The 22,662-nt window shown below is 37.9% G+C and overlaps 1 pseudogene; it reads left to right on the top strand.

Moving 5' to 3' along the window:
• The first annotated feature begins 15,140 nt into the window (after positions 1-15,140).
• LOC104230819 (transcriptional regulator SUPERMAN-like) lies at positions 15,141-16,445 on the top strand (annotated as a pseudogene).
• Positions 16,446-22,662: the final 6,217 nt, after the last annotated feature.

The following is a 22,662-nucleotide window of genomic DNA, read 5'->3' as shown; positions in this document are numbered from 1 at the left end:
CTCATTGAGGGTCTTTATCAAAACTTTCTGATGCTAAGTTGAGCTTATCAGCAGAGACAAAAGAGAGTCCTGAGCAGGAGACTTCTGGAGTTGGTCAATTATCTTGTAGTCCGCAGTTTTCATTTTTCAGAAGAACTCCTCTACTTCTTCGGCACTAACTGGCTTTTTGAGCGGGAAGCTCTTTTGCTTGGCATTTTTCACTTCCTCCAGATTGAGGTACCTCCTGGATGGGTTGGTTTCATTCATTTCCCCTGCAATTTCTTTCCCTTTGTATGTCACAATTGCTCTGTTGTAGTTCCAAGGGACTGCAGTGGGGTCTTTTATAGGTCTTTGTGGTGCGCGACTAATGACCACAGGCTCGTTCAGCGTAGGTGGAATCACTGGTCCCCACACCACGTAAGTCCCCTTGGGTACATACATCTTGGGTCCCCTATTCAACTCGAATCTCTTAGGAGGACTCAAAGCCAATTGTTCTTTCTTGTGAGCTCTGGGAACATAAAGAATGGCTTCTTTAGGGGGTACTGCCCGTGTTTTTTTCCACAATCTTTTCTTCACTTCGAGGAGCGGAGCTACTCTTTTTCTCCCCATTATCTTGCTTTGCGGCAGCTTTTGGATTCTTTTCCACATCGGCTATGGCAATGATGGATTTCAGTACGGGATAAAATCCTTATCTTCAGAAATCATCCCAATAACTGGCCCGTTGTTGTGAGCCGGTAATGGGTTGTTGGTAACATTAGGAATTTCTTCATCCTTCAACACTATCCGTTTTTGCTCTATAAGATTCTCAACCACCCTTTTTAGAGTCCAGCAGTCTTTAGTGTCATGTCCTTCCACCCCTGAATGATAGGCACATCGGGTACCGAGTCGGTAGGAAGGGGACTCTGGATTTTGTCTATTCGGGGGTATGGGTTGGAGCAAGCCCATTTGGACCAGTTTAGGGAAAAGGCTACAATATGAGTCACCAATAGACGTGAAGTTTGTTCTCCTGGGTGGCTCCCGAGAACGGGCATTGTAGGGGAAATTATTTTGTGGATGTCGTGGATTATACTAAGCTTGGTGGGGAGGGTTATTTCTAAGAGATGGAGCTTTGTTTTGGTTAAACTGTTGTTGTAGCCGAGCGTATGGCTGGGCGTTCATTACCGCATAAGGCTGGAGGGACATAGCATAAGACACATCCTGGTGGGGATAATAATGTTATGGTGCCCTTGGAGGGAAGTAACCTCTGGGTGGATGAGGGTTTCTTAGACCTGAAGTCGCCATCGCCACTTCTTCCTTCTTCTTTCGGTTCGCTACACCTCCGGACCCACTTTGAATTGCTTGGGATGTAGCTCTTATGGCAGATTGGCTCAATATGCGCCCTATTTTCAGACCATTCTCAACCATCTCACCGATCTTGATAGCCTCAGCAAACAGTTTCCCCATTGTAAACATCATATTCTGAAAGTAGTTAGCCTCTTGGGCTTGAAGAAAAACACTTACCATTTCTGTTTCATCCATCAGGGGCTTGACCCTGGCCTCTTGTTTACGCCATTTAACAGCATATTCTCGGAAACTTTTCGATGACTTCTTTTTGAGATTCGACAGAGAATTCCTGTCGGGAGCTATGTCTATGTTATACTAAAACTGCTTGACAAAACCTCGAGCTAGATCATCCTAAATGTGCCAACGAGATATGTCCTGATCCATGTACCACTCAGATGCAATACCAACTAGACTCTCTCCGTAATAAGCAATTAGGAGCTCTTCTTTTCAGTCTGCCCCTCTTAATTGATTGCAATATCTCTTGAGGTGGGCTATGGGATCCTCGTGCCCGTCATACTTTTCGAACTTTGGGGTCTTGAAACCTAGGGGAAAATGCACATGTGGGAACATACATAGATCAGCGTAGGATACGTTCTTTTATCCGCTTAAACCTTGTATATTCTTAAGACTCTGTTCCATGCTCCACATTTTCCGGGTAATTTCCTCTTGGTCAAGGTTCTTCGTAGCCTTTTCCTGTCCCGCAGTAAACTCGTATCGGGGTTGTTGAGGGTAAGAGTTAGTGTTGAAATGAGTATGTTCTGGTAGAAAAGATGGTACTTGGAAAGTGAAAGATGATGGATCAAAGATTGGCCTGGGCACAGTTGGCTCCACCGCAGCCGAGGTTGGTGGTGCGGTAAATATGTTGGAGGCCACTCTCGAAACTACCTGGGGCCGAACCTCAGAAGGTGTTCCGGTGAAGTGAGCTGAGATGGTGGGGTATCCAAGTGGGTTATTCGGGTAATTAATCGAAACATTGGAATTTCCACTTGCTCTGGGAAGTAGCTCGGGGAAACCGGGTATAGCACTCGGCGACTCCCTACCATTGGACCAGGCATCCCACATTTCTAGCATGCGGAGGCGTAGTGCCCTATTCTCTTCAACTGCCACTAACTCTGAGGTTGGGATAACCGATATCGGGCTATCCTCCAAGATGGCAATTGTTGGTGGATGACCTTCTAACGACCTTTCTACACTGCCCTTAGATCTTGTAAAGTATGGTTGTGAAGTCAGGTTACCACAAACCAACCACCATAAAAATAGAACCTATACTCAATAGTAGACAACAAACCGGTTAGTTTGAAGCAATTAACACATAGGAAATCGAACATTGGTGTGTGATGCACCTATATAGTTAAATGTGTTTCTACATGTTTTTCAACAATTGCATGTCTCATCCCAGCTTTGTTTATCTCCCCGATCTTCTCTCTTGCTCTTTTTTGCACTCTCATTTTCTCTCTTGTTCTCATTCTCTTTTCCTTGTTTTCTCTCTTTTCTTTTTGGTTTTTCTTTTTGGTTTTTTCTTTTCCACATTCCTCTTTTATTTGAGTTATTTACAGAAATCATGATCGGATCCGATTAGGATTGCCTATGTATCACGACGCCACGTAAATCAGATCATCACATAGTTCAAGAAATAAAATGTAAAATAAGTAAAACATTTTTTGTTTTTTCAAAATTTCATTAAAACAAGACCTTTAATTTTTCTCTATTAGAAAGACTCGATCCTACATACTTGAGAATTGAAAACTAAAATAGACTTGAAACAGACTTTTAGGAATGAAAATACAGACTCGAAAAAAGAGAAAATAATCAGGAGTATATCAATGCCTCCAATCCTGCTATAGGAATACCAACTAGTCTTGCTGCGGGCCTACGCGCCATATCATCCTGGAGGCGGTAGAGATCATCCATTATCTGGCGGACAAAGATCATTATTGTGGTGAAGAACATGGACCTGGTCATGTCCTCACACTCGTTGCATTTCGTCACAATGTAGTCTGAGATTCTTCTAACCCTTTCCGCGATGATGCCCTTCTCTTGCAACAAACGCCCAATCTACTGAGATATAGCCTCCAAGACCTGAGTGACAGTGTGATTCTGTTCTTGCAAATAATGTAGGTCTCCCTCTAGCTATGCCATCAAAGCATAGCAATGTTCTTTCTCGGCTTTGAAGCTCTTTGCTTTTTGGCCATCTTATTCTCGAGGGTGGTTAGCTTTTTCTTCAAGTTTGTGACTTTTCCATCGTATTTCCTTTTTAGTTGTCGAACAAATTCTGCCCGTCCCTTGGCGTTCTTTGCCAACTGTTCCCGAGCTCTTGCCAAACTGCCTTCAGATTTTTCTAAATCATCCCCGTACTCACATATTTTTTTCTTGAGGCCATTAATGAGTCTTTCATCTGCTCGGCTTCTTTCCGGTTCTCAGCAGCTACCTTCATCCTTTCGATCTAGGCCCGGAGGACTTCATTTTCTTGGGCTAATTTTTTGTTCTCACCCTCATCTGCAGCAGCTTGCACATCACTATCGAACTTAAGGTCTCTAATCTGTCCTTCTAACCTGTTTACGGTGGCCCAATATTCATTTTCTTTTGTCAACCACTCCCACTGTTCTTGTGATGCCTCAACAAATTCTTGGAGGTGGGGTCGTTTAGCTGGCCTTCCTAACTTAACTTTCCTCTTGTACCAAGCGAGGTAACCAGGTGAGACTGCACCTCTGGATAGATCACGTACTCGGGCATTTGCTGTCAGACATTAGCACTTACTCCAAATCTGGGGAACCACTTTTTCATAAAACTAGCCATCAGCACGGATCTCGACCACATGAAGGCTAAGGTCTTCATCCTTTGGCACTATTTGACATCTCCCTAGCTATCTCAAAACCCGGTATGGGGCATAAGGCTGGATACTTCTGAGACCCATCAGGAGGAAGTGGGGACCGGTGGCTGGCATGTTTATGATTTCATCAATAGGAAGCCAACCCAACGTCCATTCTATTTGATTTGCAGTGACGAAGCGGAGGCAAAATATCCATTCTGCGACTCCTTATGGCATGTTGAACCCGTCGACCATTGCATAAAACTCCTCTATGCAGCTTTCCCCCGTCGACCCATAGTTCATGTACTGGGGATGATGACATAGATGCTCAATCATCCACAATTGTAGCAACAAGTTGCACCCTTCAAAAAAGTCTGCTCCGGCTTTGCAGGCCGTGAGAGATCAGAATATTTCAGACACTATCATGGGTGCGAGGGTGTTTTTGGCCTGAGCAAGCAAAGTGTTGACAACCCCGGCTATCCGTACGTCGATATTCCCATCTTTCCTGCGAAACACTAGAAGACCCAAAAATACCACCATGAAAGCGAAACATCCATGTTCTTCCCATTTTAGTCGATTCCCTTTGCTGCAGATTTTGCTTTCTTGATTGTTGAACCCCCCTATGTGTCTGCATCGCTGGTATATGAACTGTGGAGTGGAAAACCCAACTGCCAAATCTGGGTATTGGACCCCCTGCTTATCTTTAGCAAATCTAGAAACTTGTGCGGAGTAACAGCTTTTGGGGCAACCAGGTATTTATGTCTCAAAGCTTCGGACTCCCAACATAGCCGACTATCTCTTCCAAAGTGGGTGTGAGTTCAAATTCCGAGAAATAAAACACGTTGTGAGCTAGATCCCAAAACGTAACAAGTGCTTTTATTATGTCTCCTCGAGGACTGATCTTCAATAACCCAGTGAGACCCCCCAAGTAAAGGTTGACACATCTCGTCCTGATTCACCCAAATCTTTCCACCGCATATATAGTTCCAAAGGAATCTTGGTCATGACCTTGATTGGCAAGTTTTGACTCATGCTCATTCTGCGCATTTAAATTAAGGTGATTGGTTTAAAACAAGGTGAATTTCATAAAAGAGGTCAATTTTGCAAAAAATTTAAATAGCACGGCTACTTTTGAAAATACGACCCTTCAGCACTTTGAAAAAGAAAATTTTAAGGTTGTGCTTACTAGGTAGCCAAAAATTTGAAAATGGGCAATAAGTGGTTATTCTTTCAAAAACAGCCTTCCAGAGTCTTTTTGGGGACATTTTGGGCTATTTAGACAAGAACGACATTACATAATTTTATTTATAACAACATTTCATTTTTTGGGTTATTTTTTGCAAAAATGGCGTTGGACCCGGTGAGGGTTGCCTACGTATCCCACATCCGGTGAGAATCAAACTTGCGTAGTTCGGTCGGTTTTGAAATAATAAAATATTTTAAAACCATTTTTTTTCACAATTTCACCAGAGTTTCGGTATACTTTGGACAACAGGTTTTTTTTCAAAGGCGGGTAATTATCTCTCTCATACCTCAATTTTATTTTTTCAAATTCCACCCTATTCTAGCAACCGGTCAACATGCAAACCGAAGCAAATAATTGCACAAAAGTAGCACGTAAAAATGCATCAGGATGGTCTTTTGATTCTGGGGTCCACCTGTCCAAGACGGACCCAACCCCTGTGTTGAGTCCCCAAAGTCAAATGAACATGATGCAAACAAGCGTTCCTACTAGGGATATGGCATGAGGCTGAGTTATTCTAAGTTTAAAAACCTGGGTATATTGTTCTAGACTTGGTGTACCCGAGCGGACAACTCGAGCCGAGGGGGGCTACATACCGGGAACCAAAAGGCCATCCGGCTTTGTAACTTGTCCGAGCCTCTTTCTAATTCAAGGTATGACACTAACAGAAAGAGGAGTCACGCCAGCATGCATATCCCCGAAGATGAGAATAGAAGGGTTTCGTAACAGTTTATATACAGTTCAAATAATATCAAAGCGGTAAAAAGCGACATTTAGCACATTAGGCCCAAACATGTAATAAAAATCAGATAATAAATAAAATCCAATTATAACAGTTATTCTAAGATCGAATTCTTGAACGCTGAACCGAAGTTCTGGGTTTTGTTCCCCAGCAGAGTCGCCAGAGCTGTCACACCTCCTTTTTACACCCCGAGGGGTACATGAGGGAGTTTTTCCAATTTAAGTGACATTATTCGAAATGAGATTATTTAATTTAAATTATTAGATTCGCCACTTGGAATAGTTTAATTGGTGTCTCAAGTCACCGGTTTATTTTAAAATCCCGAATCGAAGAAATTTCGACTTTACTTTATAAGTCTGCGAACCAAAAATTCTAGATAAGGAATTCTGTTAATCGGGGAGAAGGTGTTAGGGATTCCCGGGTTCCGTGGTTCGAGCACGGTCGCTTAAACTATTAAGATTGGCCTAATTATCTAATTAATTACATTTTTTATACTTATTGTGCATTTTTAACCTTTTAAAACGCTTTTAATTAATTATTGTTATATATCACGAATCATGTCACGGGAACCGAACCCATGATCTACAACATGTTTAATTTATTAAAGATTAAATTGTTATCGGGTCACATAAATATACCCCCGGATTTAAGTAATTATACGTCACGACTACGTCACGGGAACCGTACCCGTAGCTATGAAAATTATTTAATTAACGCACTTAAAGCAAACTACGGAAGTTCGGGACATTTTCTATACTAATTTTGTATTTATGTGAGGACCATAGATTATAGGATTTTTATTTGTGTATGGAACACCTCAAGTTATTTTAAAAAAAAAAGATTAGCTCTCGATCTAATTTTGTGAGGGTCATGTATTATAAGTTTAAAATATGGCACACCTCAAATTATTTAGAAAAAAAGGTTATATATTTTAAAAGCAAGCTAAAGATGCTCCTATTTTAATCTAATTTAAAATTAGTTATCACAATTACGTCACCAAAACCGTACCCGTAGTTCTAATAATTTTAATCGCGTGCCTAAAGCATACTAGGGAGTATTCAAAGTGTTTTCTATACTAGATGGTATTAGTATAAGGGCCATGAATTATGAAGTTTGATGGTAAATGGCACACCTCAATAAATAAAACGTCCAGCAAACTAAAACTCATTCGTTTTAACCTAGAGTTGATTCGAAAACCCCTTACTTGCGAAAGTTAGTGAAATGAGTCCAAGACAGAAATGTCTTGGATTCTCAGAAGTATTAGGACTTCAAATTCACCCGCTTCTTCTGTTGGGCCTAGCTTGAGCCCAATAACTTTAATAATAAAAGGGGCTTGGCAATTGTATACTTCATTTCATCATAAATAAATTAGCAAAACTAAAACTTAAGAAAATAAATACAACCAAGTTAGAACTCAAAACGAGTGAATTGAGTTAGGATATAAAATCATGAATTCTAACTATAGGAATATGGGCCAGATATATGATACCATTTTTTAAACACTCGAATGATCTACTGGGAATCCTTAATGGGCTGATGACTAATTTCAGCCAAGCCCAAAACAATAGATTGCTATACAAAGAAACCCTTTACACAAATGGCCATACCAATGGTAATGAATCAGCATGCCAAAAACATAGATACGACAGAAAGGAACTATTAAAAGCTAACATTTACAATCTTTGCCTTTTTAAAACCAAAAAAAAAAAGAAAAATCTTAATATTCAGGCTTTATACTGTATATAAAAATTACCCTCAAATATTCAGCTAGTAACCTTTACGGGGCTGATGGCTAACTTCAAACAAATCCAATACAATAAATGGATTCAAGATTCCTTATACAAATAATCAGACTTATGGTACTTAAATAACAAAACTAATGTACAAAAGGAAATCAGTGACTTTCTAACGTATATGAAATCAAATGACAGATTAAACTTATACATGGTCTAATTAAATCTTCAGCTTTCAAAGCCTTTTCCAGCAAACTTTAAACTCTTTCCTCAGCTTTATAGCCTACCAATCTATCCAAATATTGGTCAGATCTGCAAACTTCAGCCAAATGATCAATAGTAAATAACTTTCCATTCTTCAAATTCAAAGACAAATCTACATGCTTCCTATACAGCCCATGTATAGTAAAAAATAAATCTTGTTTCTACAGTTTAAAACCAAAAGATAATACCTACTCACAAGTAAGCACAATAATGTTCTTGAAAGAAAGAAAAAGAAGAATGTGGCATGTTTCAATCAAACACACAATATCTATAGACCATTTCTATTGTATTCTTACTCCAACCATTACACCAATGAAAAAAAAACACATGAACAGAATCCCAAACTAAACAGGTTTAAAGCTTCTAACAAGGCTGGAATTCCAAAGAACATGGCAAGGATAAACAAACCAGCTTCATTTAAGCTCAGAGATTTAAGAAATCAACATTTCATTCAAGGCAACTCAAACAAGCATATAAGAAAGTTCAGAAAAAATACCTAGCAAATGGAAAATAGCCTAAGAAACAAAGCAGCCTGCAGTTTTCTAGCTCAAACACAGCAAACAAACAGTGAATCAAGCCCCAAAAACGTTGTTCCAATCTCTGAAAAACTCTCAGCAAAACCCCAAAAAATAGAAAGAAGCTCAAAAGTTTTCTTCAGAATCTTTTTTTTTTTGGGGAAAAGAGCTGGTTTCAGCCGTTTGTGTTTTTTCACCCTTTTTTTGTGCCCTAATGATTGGAAAAGGATCTTTTTATAAAGGATATTTAGGGCACTATCCCTGTCTTCTTTTACTCAAATGCACCCTTTAACTTTTAATTTTAAACCACTTGCACCCCTACCCCAAAGAATATTCCCCCTCCTTTATCTCTAATAGGATCCTTGTCAGCTTTCTAGAAGCTTCCTTTAAAACTTATCCAATTTCAAACCCTAGCAGCCCTTTTTTTTTACCCTTCTTTTCTTTTTATTTTTTTCACTGTTCTATTGGTTTAAAACCAGTGGTACTGGACCTGGGTCATTTAAACTTTAAGCCCAGTAATTCTTGGGCTTTTCATACCAAGTTTGGGTTTCAAACCCAATATCAAACAACCTTATGCAGAACAATAGAACAATATTTTTAAACAAAAGCTATTGATCCATCTCTCTTTTAAGAAAAACATTAAGAAAATAATTAGAACTAACTAACGAGCTATTAAACACTGATGTCTATTATGCCCTAAACAATCCTAATTACTTTTGGACAGAAAAGAAAAGAAAAAAAGGGTCCAGTAGATGAATGTGAAGAGAAGGGATGAGAACTATACCAATTAGATTGACAAGAGCTTTAATAAACTTCAACAAAGGTAATAATGACTCCCTCTGAACTCCGATGAACCAACGAAACTCTGCCAATGGTGGGAATTGTTATGTGAATACTAGCCGGACATTCGTACATGGCTAGTGCTTCATACAACAATTTTCACCATATGCCTCAGACAAGGCGAGACAGAGGCTCAAAGAAATTGAAACGTTTAAAACCAATTGCCCAAAATCTAGCCAAAACCATGAGATAGGGTATTCTTGATATCAAACGGAATCATTTTGTTGAAGAAACTGGGGAATTCACGGGGCTTTGCTATGAATTAAGGGCTAAGTCAAGAAAAATCGAACAAAAGTGAAAAGTTCGAATTTTCATTTCTTACATTTCAAATTCGGAGAAAACAGGTGATCTTTTTGGGAAACCAATAGCGGGACATGAATGGGGGGATGATGGAGGTTGGATGGTCAAAATTTGGGGGCTATTGGATCTGCTCCGCCGCTGTGAGACGATTTTCGGGCTGCGGAGAGATGGCGGAGGTGGGCGGTGATTCCAGAGAAGAACGGGGATCTAATGTTTTTAGGTTTTAAACTAGATTAAAGGGAACTGAAGGGGTTTGGGTCGTTTAATGGGGGAGGGTAAATGAAACGATGTAGTTTTGTCACACAACTGCATCGTTTTGGAGATGAGGGGTCTGACCGGGTATGGAAGGGATTGGGTTTGGGTCAGGGGCGGTTTTGAATGGGTTTTGGGCCAGGGAACTGGGGAACAAATTGATTTTCATCACAAAACTATGTATTAGAACCTTCAAATCATTTTTCTCTCTTTCTTTTATTATTATTTAATCTCTTCTTTTTTTTAATTAAAGGGAAATCCCAAATTAATCTAAAAAGTAGAATTAAACTAGTTACCTAATTTCAAAAATTATAAAAATCAACTAATCCTAACTTAAAGGTGAAAAAATTAATAATTCTCAAAATAAAGGAAAAAATGTCAATATGGGACATTTTTTGTGATTTTCATTTTTAATAAAGCAAATAAATAATTAATTAAACCTAAAAATGTAAAAAACAAACCTAAATACAATGCATGATATTTTAGTATTTTTTCATGATTTAAATAAGATTAAACATGCACAGAAAAATACAAATAATTTAAAAAATTCTATTTTCTTGGATTCTGTAGGAGTATTTCATATAGGGCAAAAATCACATGCTCACACGTGTCATGTTATAACATTCAAGTTTCCTGTATTCAGATCTCATGTTAGAACATTCATGTTAGTCCAGTACTTAGATATTCATGCCAGCTTAGACATGTAAAGTCCTATCGAGATCAATATAGGTCTAAAGCAAGTCGTAGTTACAATCAGAACAATCATTCGAGGACGAATGATACTTTGGGGGAGATAATGTAACACCCCGTAAATCTAAATTAGCTGTGGATGCATTAACTGAGTATTAATGTGACCTTTTAGACATGTAAAGCCCTATCAAGATCAATATAGGTCGAAACAATTATTTTAGAATCAAGACAGAGAGTGAGGTGCATAAAATTCGATCGATTCGACTAAGTTTATGGGAGGTTCGTCTTATGGCAATAGATAGTACAAGGCCATGAAAACTCAGGGCCATAGACAGTGAAAGGCACTGTCCCGAGCATTAATATCAGCACCCCTGACAGTGCAAGGAATTGTAACCTCAACATTCCAGACAGTGCAAGGCACTGCCCAGGGCATCGTCCCCAGCGTCTCAATCAGTGCAAGACATTGTAGTTTTGGCACCTCTTACGGTGCCTTGCAATGTTATTTTAACGCCCCTGAGATGCCTCATGCCGGCGAGGTTTACCCGAGGTATTTTTATTTTTCTTCCCAATTTTGGGAAGTGTTCACTTATTTAAAAACCCTACCTCCTTCCCTCACACCCCAAACACGAAAACCTACTTTAGAAAGGGGAGCTCTCAAGAACCTAACTTCCCCAAGGTCCCTCCATCATCCAAGGTAAGCTCTAACGATTATCCTAAGTTAATTACAATTCTCCAAAACCTTATTAACATGGGTAAATCCTTCAAATTATTAGCTATTCGATTGAGGCACCATTTTTGAGAAAAGAAACGCTAGAACTCGAGTTCAAGAGGATTGGACATTAAAAAGGTAATGTTTCTACTCCCTAATAAAAAAGGTAATTATAGTCAGGCACCGAGTGTCGTTTTCGTTTTGCGAAGTGCTTCGCAAACACGGAATTTGCTATTGCGAACAAGAGTTCATAATTGTGATACATGTTGCTGGATAAAATATGGGAATGTCGGGACTTAGCTCATTTTACGTTAATTTTTAACCCTAAAAACTATAGAGATGATTTTTGAAGAGGATTTTCTTCCCAAATTTATTTTTAAGCAACTTTAACTACTATTCAATCAATTTCAGTTAATTTTCCATTAATTTTAACATCAATTCTATGAATTCCATAGTAGAAATTAGTGATATTGGGTAGAATTTAGAAATTTTGTGAAACTGAGATTTAGACCTCGAATAAAAGTCGATTTCAAAACGAATTACATAACAAGGCTCGGGGTAAATGGGAATTGGGATTTGGTCCGAATTTCAGATTTTGACCAAGCAAGTCGGGATTGACGTTTGTTGAATTTTTAAAAATAATCAAAATTGAACCTTTTTTATTTGTGAGTAGGTTGTAAATCTTATTTGAATTGTTTGATCGATAACTGGCTAGCTTATGTTGGTTTGGATGCTTGTTTGAAAGGCAAAGTCGTGATCTATTATTAATTTTATTGAGGAGTGAGGTATGTATCGTGGTTAATTTTGACTTGAGAGAATTAAGACTTATTGGTCTATTTGCTAAGTGAATTATGTGAGGGACGGCATAATATATAAGGTAACGAGTATATATATGTTGTCATGGGTTAAAGCATACGGGTAAAAATTGTCTTATTGTACTGTGTTGTTTTATTTACTATGCCTTCCATGTCTTAGTTAGATTGTTAGTATTTAATTGTTTGCTTCCATGTTTATTGCTTATTTTGAAGTTATAGTGATGTTGGAAGTTGAAATTGCTTATTCTAGCCCATTGTTGAAGTGGAAATTTTCTTCCACCTTGCTTGATATTTTGGGTTATTATTATTGTTTCGTGAAGAAGAGTAAAAAGCACGATACCGTTCCATATTTGCATATTGTTACCATTGATTGAGTGAATGTGAGGATTAAAGCATGAACAGTGATGACATGTACTTGATTGATTTATTATCATTATCACGTGATGATAAGAGTAAAAGCACAAAGGATGATGTCGTGAACATTCTTTTTTTATATTACATGGTGAGGTTGAGAGTAAAAATATGAAGGGTGATGCCGTAAAATTATATTTGTATTATATGGTGATAATGAGAGTAAAATCACGAAGGGTGATGCCGTGCAATTTGATGATTTTATTGCTTTTACTTGATACTTGAATTGCGAGTTCAACTTGACCTTTTCGTGGCTTATTTCGGAAAGACACATACTTGGTAATTCTTAATGTTCCCGTTGTTGCCCTTTTTATACGCCCCCATCCTGTTATTTCTTATAATATATATATATATATATATATATATATATATATATATATATATATATATATATATTTGCGCAAGTTTTTAGTCGGTGGCTTGTCTTATCTTCATCACTACCTCATGGCGATTAGGCTCGACACTTACCGAGTATACTGGGTCGGTTGTACTCATGCCACACTTCCTCACTTCTTGTGCAAATATTGACATTGGTACCAGTGGACTTTCGAGAGGCACTTAGCGGATACCAGTTAGTGATTTGAGGTAGAGCAGCATCCCTTTGCAGTTCGCAAGCCCTAGAGTAACTTTCCTATACCTACTGTATTGTTTCCATTTTATTTCGGATAGTGTTGTATTTCTTTTGAAACCTTGTATTTAGCTAGATCTAGACACTCATATACTTATGACAACATATCTTGGGGTGGTTTATGTTATGATATTAGCCAGTTATCAGACATTTATTGCTTTTCTCTATTTTGTATCATCTATTGTGTTGGCTTATCTGGCATTCGGTGTTAGACTCCATCACGGCACCACGGTTGGGATTTCAGGCCGTGGCATAAAGCTGTATGAGCCTTAAGAAATCGCTGCAAATTGCAGAGCCAATCATTGTAAGACACGTGTCTCGAACATTAAATGGAAGGGACATAGGTCTCTTCACTTCTTATGCACATCATAATGATCTCGGGAAGAGGGACAAAACATTCCTTCTATGAATAATCTCTCGACCTTCCGAATATTCAGTTGAGACTATTCAGAATGTGGGGTGACTATCTGTATCGGTAAAAAATAAACTCACAACGTGGACCAATATTATAATGACATGTGGCATGGGAGTCGAATTAATAAAGAAGAATGATGTGCAGAGAAGATATGAATAACACTTACGAGATCGTCTATGAAGATATCGTGCATGTTAGCTAAAAACAGAAAGTAGGTATGGGGCCGATAATTACGGTTATTGGAAGTCGCAAAGATGGAAAGATCATTAGTAGCCACAAATATGGAAAGAAATCGGCGAAATCCCTAATCGTGCGTGATTGGCTATTATTACTTTAACTGTTACAAATCATCCACGTAATGAGATTTAATGTAATAAATACTAGTAACTGGCAGAAGAACTAAGTAGGGTAAGCGGTTATGAATTATACCATTATATCAATCTTCTTTTCATATCTAGTATCCCCATCGACAAAACTTCAAACTTATAATATCAATTGTCAATATTCTTATTTTCTCTGCTATTGGGAGATCCAATTCATTCATACACGAAGAAAACGACAATCATCACTAAGAATTCTATTTCCTTATTCTCAGTTTTATTTTCTATTATTGTTATTCCTCTATATTTAGAAAAGTGAAGTAAAATTGATTGTTAGAAAATCCAAATTATTCTTTTATTTCATTTGACCACAAAATCTTTTTCTTTTTGGTTAAACACACTGTATTATACACCTGCAGGGTTGAAAAGAACCCAGATCTTAGCCTTATCCAGTCATGCAAAATTTCGTAATCTGATGGCCCTCATTTTTGCACGTTACACATACTAATTAAGATGATCAGACATCTGATTTTAATTTGACCTTTAATTAATGTAAAGGATTGAGCCTTAATGAGATATCTTCCTCTGCAATTAATAACAATAGCGACACCTTTATAAGGAATTTATACCTCTAACTTGCCCAGTAACTGACAGTTTGAAATAATTAATTCAAGAAGTGTAGCGAAACAAGAGAAGGAGAAATGTTGTCTGCCTCCGTTTTTTTTCTTTTTTTTTCTCCCTTATTTCATTTTTGGTTGTCTGTCTTTGTTTGATAAGGAAATTGACTAATATTAATTGTTTAGTGCAAAATTGGTAAAAGCCAGAATGAAGTTAATTATGACAGTTAAATGGCAGTACACAAACATAGCAAGGTGAGTTGTTTCTCAAACCCTTATGTTTCTTGTCCCAATAATCAAGACCAAGTCACATCATAAATGTGTACAGATCTCAGTCCATGACAAATGCTAATGGAAGATTGCCAATACTTGCGTGCATAGCTTCTTTGGATGTTCATATTGCTATCAACTTCCCTTCTTTTATCGTTTGGTGGGAACTTATTCCTTCCAGAAGCAGAGAAAATATTTCCAGGTGGATATAGACATGAATGCCTGAAAAATATAAGGGCGTTAAAGCCTAAGTTTTCTACAAAGAATTAGTCACTAATCAACTGCACAAATTTTTTATATTGTCAATCTTTGTCTTAAGTACTAAATTCCAACTCTATACTAGGAAACCTTGTAGATATATTCAGTGTAGCTAGGAACTTTTGTCTCTATTTTCCCCACTCTTGAGCCCATCCTCTATTTAACACCTTATCATCATTTGTTCCACATCATAACTCTATCACTATATTTTAAATATTATTTGGTAACATGGCTGCTGAACTTGGGATTCTATCCCAAGAAGTGCAAAAACAACAACAGTCACCACTATAACCACCATTAGACCCTAGCTCTGTCGCTGGTTATTGGATGTGGAACACTAAACAATCAACCCGTATAACAGTTCAAGATGACGACGACTCGTGGGAAGTAAGAGCATTTGAGGAAGACACAGGCAATGCTATGGGCACCACTTGGCCACCAAGGTCATATACTTGCACATTTTGTCGGAGAGAATTTCGGTCAGCCCAAGCCCTAGGTGGACACATGAATGTGCACCGCCGCGACCGTGCTAGGCTCCACCAAGCTCCACCACTAGCTTCAAATAGCAACCACACTTCTTCCCCCAATGCTAATTCAACCCTCCTTATTCCAACTCAAGAATTTGTTACAAATGGTGGACTTTGTCTTCTATACTCCTTGCCTAACCCTAATGGTCCTGTCTTCAATCCCACATTAACAAAATCTTGTATGAATAATAATTCACCATCTACTTTTCTATCTATCTCTCCCTTCCCCACAAATAATTTGATGTCTCCCTGCCCTCCTCCTCCATCTTTAAGCTTCCCAATAAATGGGCCTTCCCCAATCAACACATCATTTAACATAAGTGAACCTTCAACATCTAACACTAGTAATGATAACAATCATGATTATGGTAGCAGCAAGAGGGATTCAACCATTGAAGAAGAGATTGATCTCGAACTTCGACTAGGATGGGGATCATCATCAACAACATGACAGCCCAAAATGAAATTTTACACAAGCATGACATTTGTGGTTAATTTCCTAGACTTAATTTCTGTGAGAATTTCCTTTGTTTTCCTATATCTTTGTCTTAAATGGATTGATTTATTGGTTCCGTGTGAATTTCCTGTTGAAGTTGAGAGAAAAGGCAATAGGAGAGCAGTTTGTAAATTTAAAGAAATGAAGGGTTAAGTGTGGTAATAAAGAATAGTAGTATTATTGCTATTAGCCAGGGTTGGAGTGCGAGCTAGACTGTAAAAGAGCTTTGCAGTGCAGTGTCATTTTCTAGTTGCTGATTTGTGAGGACAACACAGTTGCACATATATTTCCGTGGGGATTATTATATCTGTCATGTTAAGACTCTTTATTGCTGCATTTATACTGTCTCTCATGAATATATATTTGGCTAAAGAGGAAAAGAAAGATTTTGTTCTTAAAAGGGTCCCTGAGAGTTGAGACATTCGAATTAAATCTATCCATTAAAAGGATGATTTTCGATGCGCTTTCCTGAATTTTTTTATTTTTTCCTTTACCTTTTTCTGGATTATATTCCCTTTGTTTCTTTTCCTCTTCTGCGTTTGGCCTTGCTTATGGAATACTCTCCACCCCTTGTGTTTATTTCTTCTAGAAAAGTCGACATTTAGCGGAAATAAAGAAAGAAGAATAGAAAGAACTCTAAGTAATTATCTTTCATTTTCTTAATTGAATTGCAATTAAACTCCGCCCAACCGTTCACTAAAAGGATAGAGCCACATACAAAAAAAAAAAAAAAAATTAATATATACATATATTGCATACATTTTGACAAAGTATAGAGAGGGTGGAGGTTGGGATGTTTTGTTGTATAATAGGTGATCTTTTTTGACTTATTAGTAACTTTTTTGCTAGGACAGTAAAACAGCCAGTTTCTAAATTTATTTCGTGAACTGATGATTATTGCTAACTAAAGCATCTGGTTGGGGACATAAACCTCACCTCGGGATACCTTTCTACCTAAGGAGAGGAAGAGTCTATGCGCAAAAATACATATTAGACCATTTCCTCTCACTATACATAGAGTTAACTTAGAAAAAAATTAGATTTTTCATATGTAATTCTAAAAGAAGGGACCTGCCACATATCCATGAAGAAAGGCCCTTGGCCGCTTTAGGTACCTGTCTAAAATCCGTATATGTGATACCTTCGTTAGCTCTGGTGGCCTCTTTAGTGAACCAATCTGCCACTTAATTTGCTTCACGAAGGCAATAGATAACAGGTGCCCTGCAGGTGTCCAGAATCTCCATTAATTTCTCGGCCTCTTGTTTCAGCTTGTTGTTGCTTAGATTTTTGGTCTGTAGTATGTCATAGATCATCCTCGAGTCAGTTTCCACAATGAAGTTCGATATTCCTTTGTTTTTGCATCATTCACACACATACTTGATGGCTTTCAATTCTGCTTCACTGATGCTATTACAGATGATAGGCATCCAAAAAGCCATGACAAAGTTGTTGGGATAAAATAAATAATCCCGCCCAGGAATAATATCCACAACAAATAATAATAACACAAGAGAGTAACAATGACACCAAATATTTTAGCGGGATAAAATACAATATCCGAGTGAAGCAATATTATCAATATAATATTACAACCCAGTAGTGTCAAGAGACTACTACAACTTTGAAAGAAATAACACTCTTTATATAAAACACCTCACTACAATATTACTACCACTCACTAGTTATCTCACAGACAACAATCTGTGGATTACTCTCTCTAACTTCTATTGTTTCTCTCTTATTTGGTGTGTCTTAACTGAGAGGGAATCATCTCTATTTATAGGCAAATTTGCCAACCACTTAGCAACACAAATTTGACTTATTGCATTGCAAATTGCAAATTGAAATCTTCAGCCGCCCGTATGCATTCAAGCAGCCTATTTTGTCCAATTTTTTAATCTTCTTCTTTTGTTTGTTGACGTGTGAACCTCACAAATCTCTCCCTTAATTTTGATTTTTCTTCTTCAGTCCAAGTCTTGTTCTCAATCTCTGAAAATCTTCAAACTTGAGAGGTTTTATGAAGATATCTGCAACTTGATCATGAGACTTCACATATTTGAGCTCAACTTCCTTCTTCGCAATGCATTCTCTGATGAAGTGATACCTTGTATCTATATGCTTGCTTCGATCATGATACACTGGATTCTTTGCGAGTGTCTGCGCTGATTTGTTATCAATACAAATCTCTGTAGCATCAATTTGTGGCAAATTGAGCTCCTTCAATAATCTCCTTAGCCAAATAGCACGACAGGTACATGATGTTGCTGCTATATATTCGGCTTCACAAGTCGAGAGAGTAATAATGGACTGTTTATTTGAAGTTTAAGAAATAACAGAATCACCCAAGAAAAATACAAAACCAGTTGTACTTTTTCTATCATCAATATCTCCCGCATAATCACTATCACAAAATCCCATAAGACTGAAATCAGTAGAAGAAGAATAAAATAGCCCAAAGTCAATCGTACCTTTTAGGTAGCGAAGAATTCTTCTAGTGACCTTCAAGTGAGTAGAGATAGGAGCCTCCATGAACCGGCTAACTACTCCAAATGCAAAGAGTATATCTGGCCTGGTACAAGTCAAGTACCTCAAACTTCCCACAAGACTTTTGAAGAATATGGGATCCACTTTTTCTCCTTCATCAAACTTGGACAATTTTGTCCCACTTTCCATTGGTGTGTTCACGGGGTTGCAATCGAGCATGTTGAAATTCTTCAATATCTCCTTTGTATAGCTTTCTTGAGAAATAAAAATTCCATCCTCCATCTGTTTCACTTCTAGGCCCAAGTAGTATGACATGAGCCCTACATCTGTCATCTCGAACTCACAGGACATATCTTTCTTGAAAGCTTCAAACAAACTTGGGTTATTACCCGTGAAAATAAGATCATTAACATAAAGACAAACAAGTAAGATATCTCCATTAGTATGAACTTTAAAGTAAAGAGCATATTCATGGAGACAACGAGTAAAGCCATTATCTTGAAAATACTTGTCGATGCAACTATTCCATGCTCGTGGGGCTTGCTTTAATCCATATAAAGCTTTCTTCAACCGCAACACTTTATCTTCATGGTTTTTGACCACGAAGCCCAATGGTTGTTCAACATAGACTTCTTCTTCAAGATAGCCATTCAAGAAGGCTGACTTGACATCTAGTTGATGTATCTTCCACTTCATTTGTGCCGCCAAAGAGATCAACAAACGAATCGTGTCCATGCGGGCAACAGGTGCATAGACTTATTCATAGTCAATGCCTTGCCTTTACTTGTATCCTTTAGCCACAAGTCATGCCTTGTATTTCTCCACATCTCCATCAGCATTCTTCTTTATTTTGTATACCCATTTCACTCCAATTGCTCGATGACCCTTGGGAAGAGTTGTTAACTCCCAAGTGTTGTTCTTTTCTATTGACTTGATATCCTCCTCCATGGCTTATCTCCACCTTTTGTCTGTAACAGCTTCATCAAAGTTCATTGGTTCACTGTCAGCAAAGAGACAATATAAAAAATCAAAATTAGTAACTTCTTCAGTGTTATCATAGATCTCTTGAATGCTCCTTGTCCTTTGCGGCTGTTCATTTGAACTTTCTTGAGAAGAGGGAGATGCAACATTTGTTGTAGAAGAAGGTTGAGTTGTGTCCTGCACATGTTCTACGGTCTCCGGTTCTTCTTCATCACCAAAGTATGGAAGAAAATCATATGAAGTTTCTTCCTCAGCTTCCCAATTCCATGCCAGTTCTTCATCAAATTCAACATCACGACTTACCACCACCTTACCGCTGTTTGGGTTGTATAGCTTGTAGCCTTTTGAACTCGTATCATAGCCAACAAACACGTGCTTGACACTTCGATCGTCAAGCTTTGCTCTCCCTTGATGTGGCACATGAGCATAGGCTATGCTCCCAAAGATTCTTAAGTGCTTGATACTTGGCTTTCTTCCACTCCATGCTTCTTGAGGGGTTTGATCTCTAACATTTCTTGTTGGAGAACTGTTATTCAAATAAACTGCACAAGAAATAGCTTCGGCCCAAAATTCCTTAGGCATACTTTTAGCTTTCAACATACATCTAGCCATATTAAGAATCGTTCAATTCTTTCTCTCTACAACACCATTTTGTTGAGGTGAATAAGGTACCGTTAGAGGGCGACGAATTCCATGAAGTTGACAGAAGTTATTAAATTCGTTTGAGGTGAATTCCCCTCCTCTATCGGACCTTAGAGCTTTAATTTCATAGCCACTTTCTTTCTCTACAAGTACTTTGAAATTTTTAAAAGCAGCAAAAGCTTCAGATTTTTGGTTCAAGAAATTTACCCAAGTATTTCTACTAAAGTCGTCAATGAAAAGCAGAAAGTATTTTCTTTTACCAAAAGAATGTGGATTGATTGGTCCACACACATCAGTGTGGACAAGCTGGAGCAGGTTGGTTGATCTTGAAATGGCCTCCTTTGGAAAACTCCTCCTTGCATGCTTTCCAAGAAGACAAGCTTCACACAATTGATTGGGATGGTTAATTGATGGTATCCCATGCACCATGTTCTTTTCTCCCATTGATTTGAGCGCTTCAAAATTTAAGTGCCCAAATCACATGTGCCAACACCATGATTCATCTTGCACATTATCCTTCAAACACTTTAAATCAATTATTTTAAGATTTAGAGAAAACAATATATTCTTTGCCATATGCACTTTAGCAATTAGAATTCCACTTGAATCTCTAAGCCAAAGATGCATATTTTTCATGTGGATGTCATATTCCTTTTCAAGAAGTTGGCCCGAACTTAAAATATTACTTTTTAATTTTCGCACATAATAAACATCTTGAATTAACTTGTGACTACCATCTTTATAGGAGATCAGAATCGTACCTATCCCTTCGATTTGAACCTTTGAGATATCTCCAAAGGACACATTACCTCTCACTGTTTTATTGATCACCACAAACTTCTCTTTGCATCCACACATATGATTGCTTGCACCATTGTCCAAATACCACGAGCTGCAATCATCTCTGTCTTCTTCCTTGAGTGCCATCAACAACGTTGACTCATTTTCTTCTTTCTTGTCGTCAACAAGGTTAGCCTTTTCTTCAACATTGCTACGACATTCCCAAGAGTAATGGCCAAATTTATGACAATTATAACATTCAATTTTTGATTTGTCATACCTTTGTCCATTATTTTCATGGTAGTATCCACGTCCTCTTCCTCCTCTTTGTCAACAACCACGACCTCAGAATATTTGGTGGATTTTAACTTCATTGTTGAAGTTGTTACCATTACTTCTTCCTCTTCCATGACCTCCTCGACCTCAGCCTCGTCCTCGTCTGTTTCCTCGATAGCTTGTTTCACCTCCATAATCCTTGAAGGATGCCTGAGTTTTAAGAAGTTGCTCCGATAGCACTTCTTGTCTCCTTTTGATCTTTTCTTCGTGGGCCTGTAAAGAACCTTCCAATTGCTCCACCATCATAGAGTCTAAATCTTTAGATTCCTCAATAGCACACACCACAAAATCAAATTTAGGTGTTAAAGTGCGAAAGATCTTTTCTACCACACAGACATCTTCTATGTCCTCCCCGTATCTTCTTAGTTGATTTACAAAAGCCTTCACTTTTGAAAAATAATCCGAGATGCATTCGGATTCTTTCATTTTTAAAACTTCAAAATCAGCCCTTAGAGTTTGAAGTTTTACCTTTTTCACCTTGTCAACTCCTTGAAGAGAATTTTGTAAAATCTCCCAAGCTTCCTTTGAGGTGGTAGCATCTGCCACCTTCTCAAACATGGCATCATCCAAACATTGGTGGATGAGCGTGAGGGCTTGTTGATCCTTCTTCCTTGTCTTTGCCAATACCTCTTTTTCATTTTGGGGCAGAGCTTCCTCATTATCGGGTTTTGTATACCCTCTGTGTACGATTACCCATACATCCTGAGAGCCAAGGATGGCTTTCATATGTAGACACTATTTCTCATAATTATCTTTTGTCAGACGGGGATATTGAAAAGATAGCGGACCATTATTTGCCATGGCTCTGATACCACGTTGTTGGGATAAAATAAATAATACCGCCCAGGAATAATATCCACAACAAATAATAATAACACAAGAGAGTAACAATGACACCAAATATTTTAGCGGGATAAAATACAATATCCGAGTGTAGCAATATTACCACTATAATATTACAACTCAGTAGTGTCAAGAGACTACTACAACTTTGAAATAAATAACACTCTTTATATAAAACACCTCACTACAATATTACTACCACTCACTAGTTATCTCACAGACAACAATCTGTGGATTACTCTCTCTAACTTCTATTGTTTCTCTCTTATTTGGTGTGTCTTAACTGAGAGGGAATCATCTTTATTTATAGGCAAATTTGCCAACCACTTAGCAACACAAATTTGACTTATTGCATTGCAAATTGCAAATTGAAATCTTCAGCCGCCCATATGCATTCAAGTAGCCTATTTTGTCCAATTTTTTAATCTTCTTCTTTTGGT

Source organism: Nicotiana sylvestris, chromosome 8 (assembly GCF_000393655.2).
Source record: "Nicotiana sylvestris chromosome 8, ASM39365v2, whole genome shotgun sequence".
NCBI lineage: Eukaryota > Viridiplantae > Streptophyta > Magnoliopsida > Solanales > Solanaceae > Nicotiana > Nicotiana sylvestris.
This window is presented reverse-complemented; position numbering and strand designations above follow the sequence as displayed.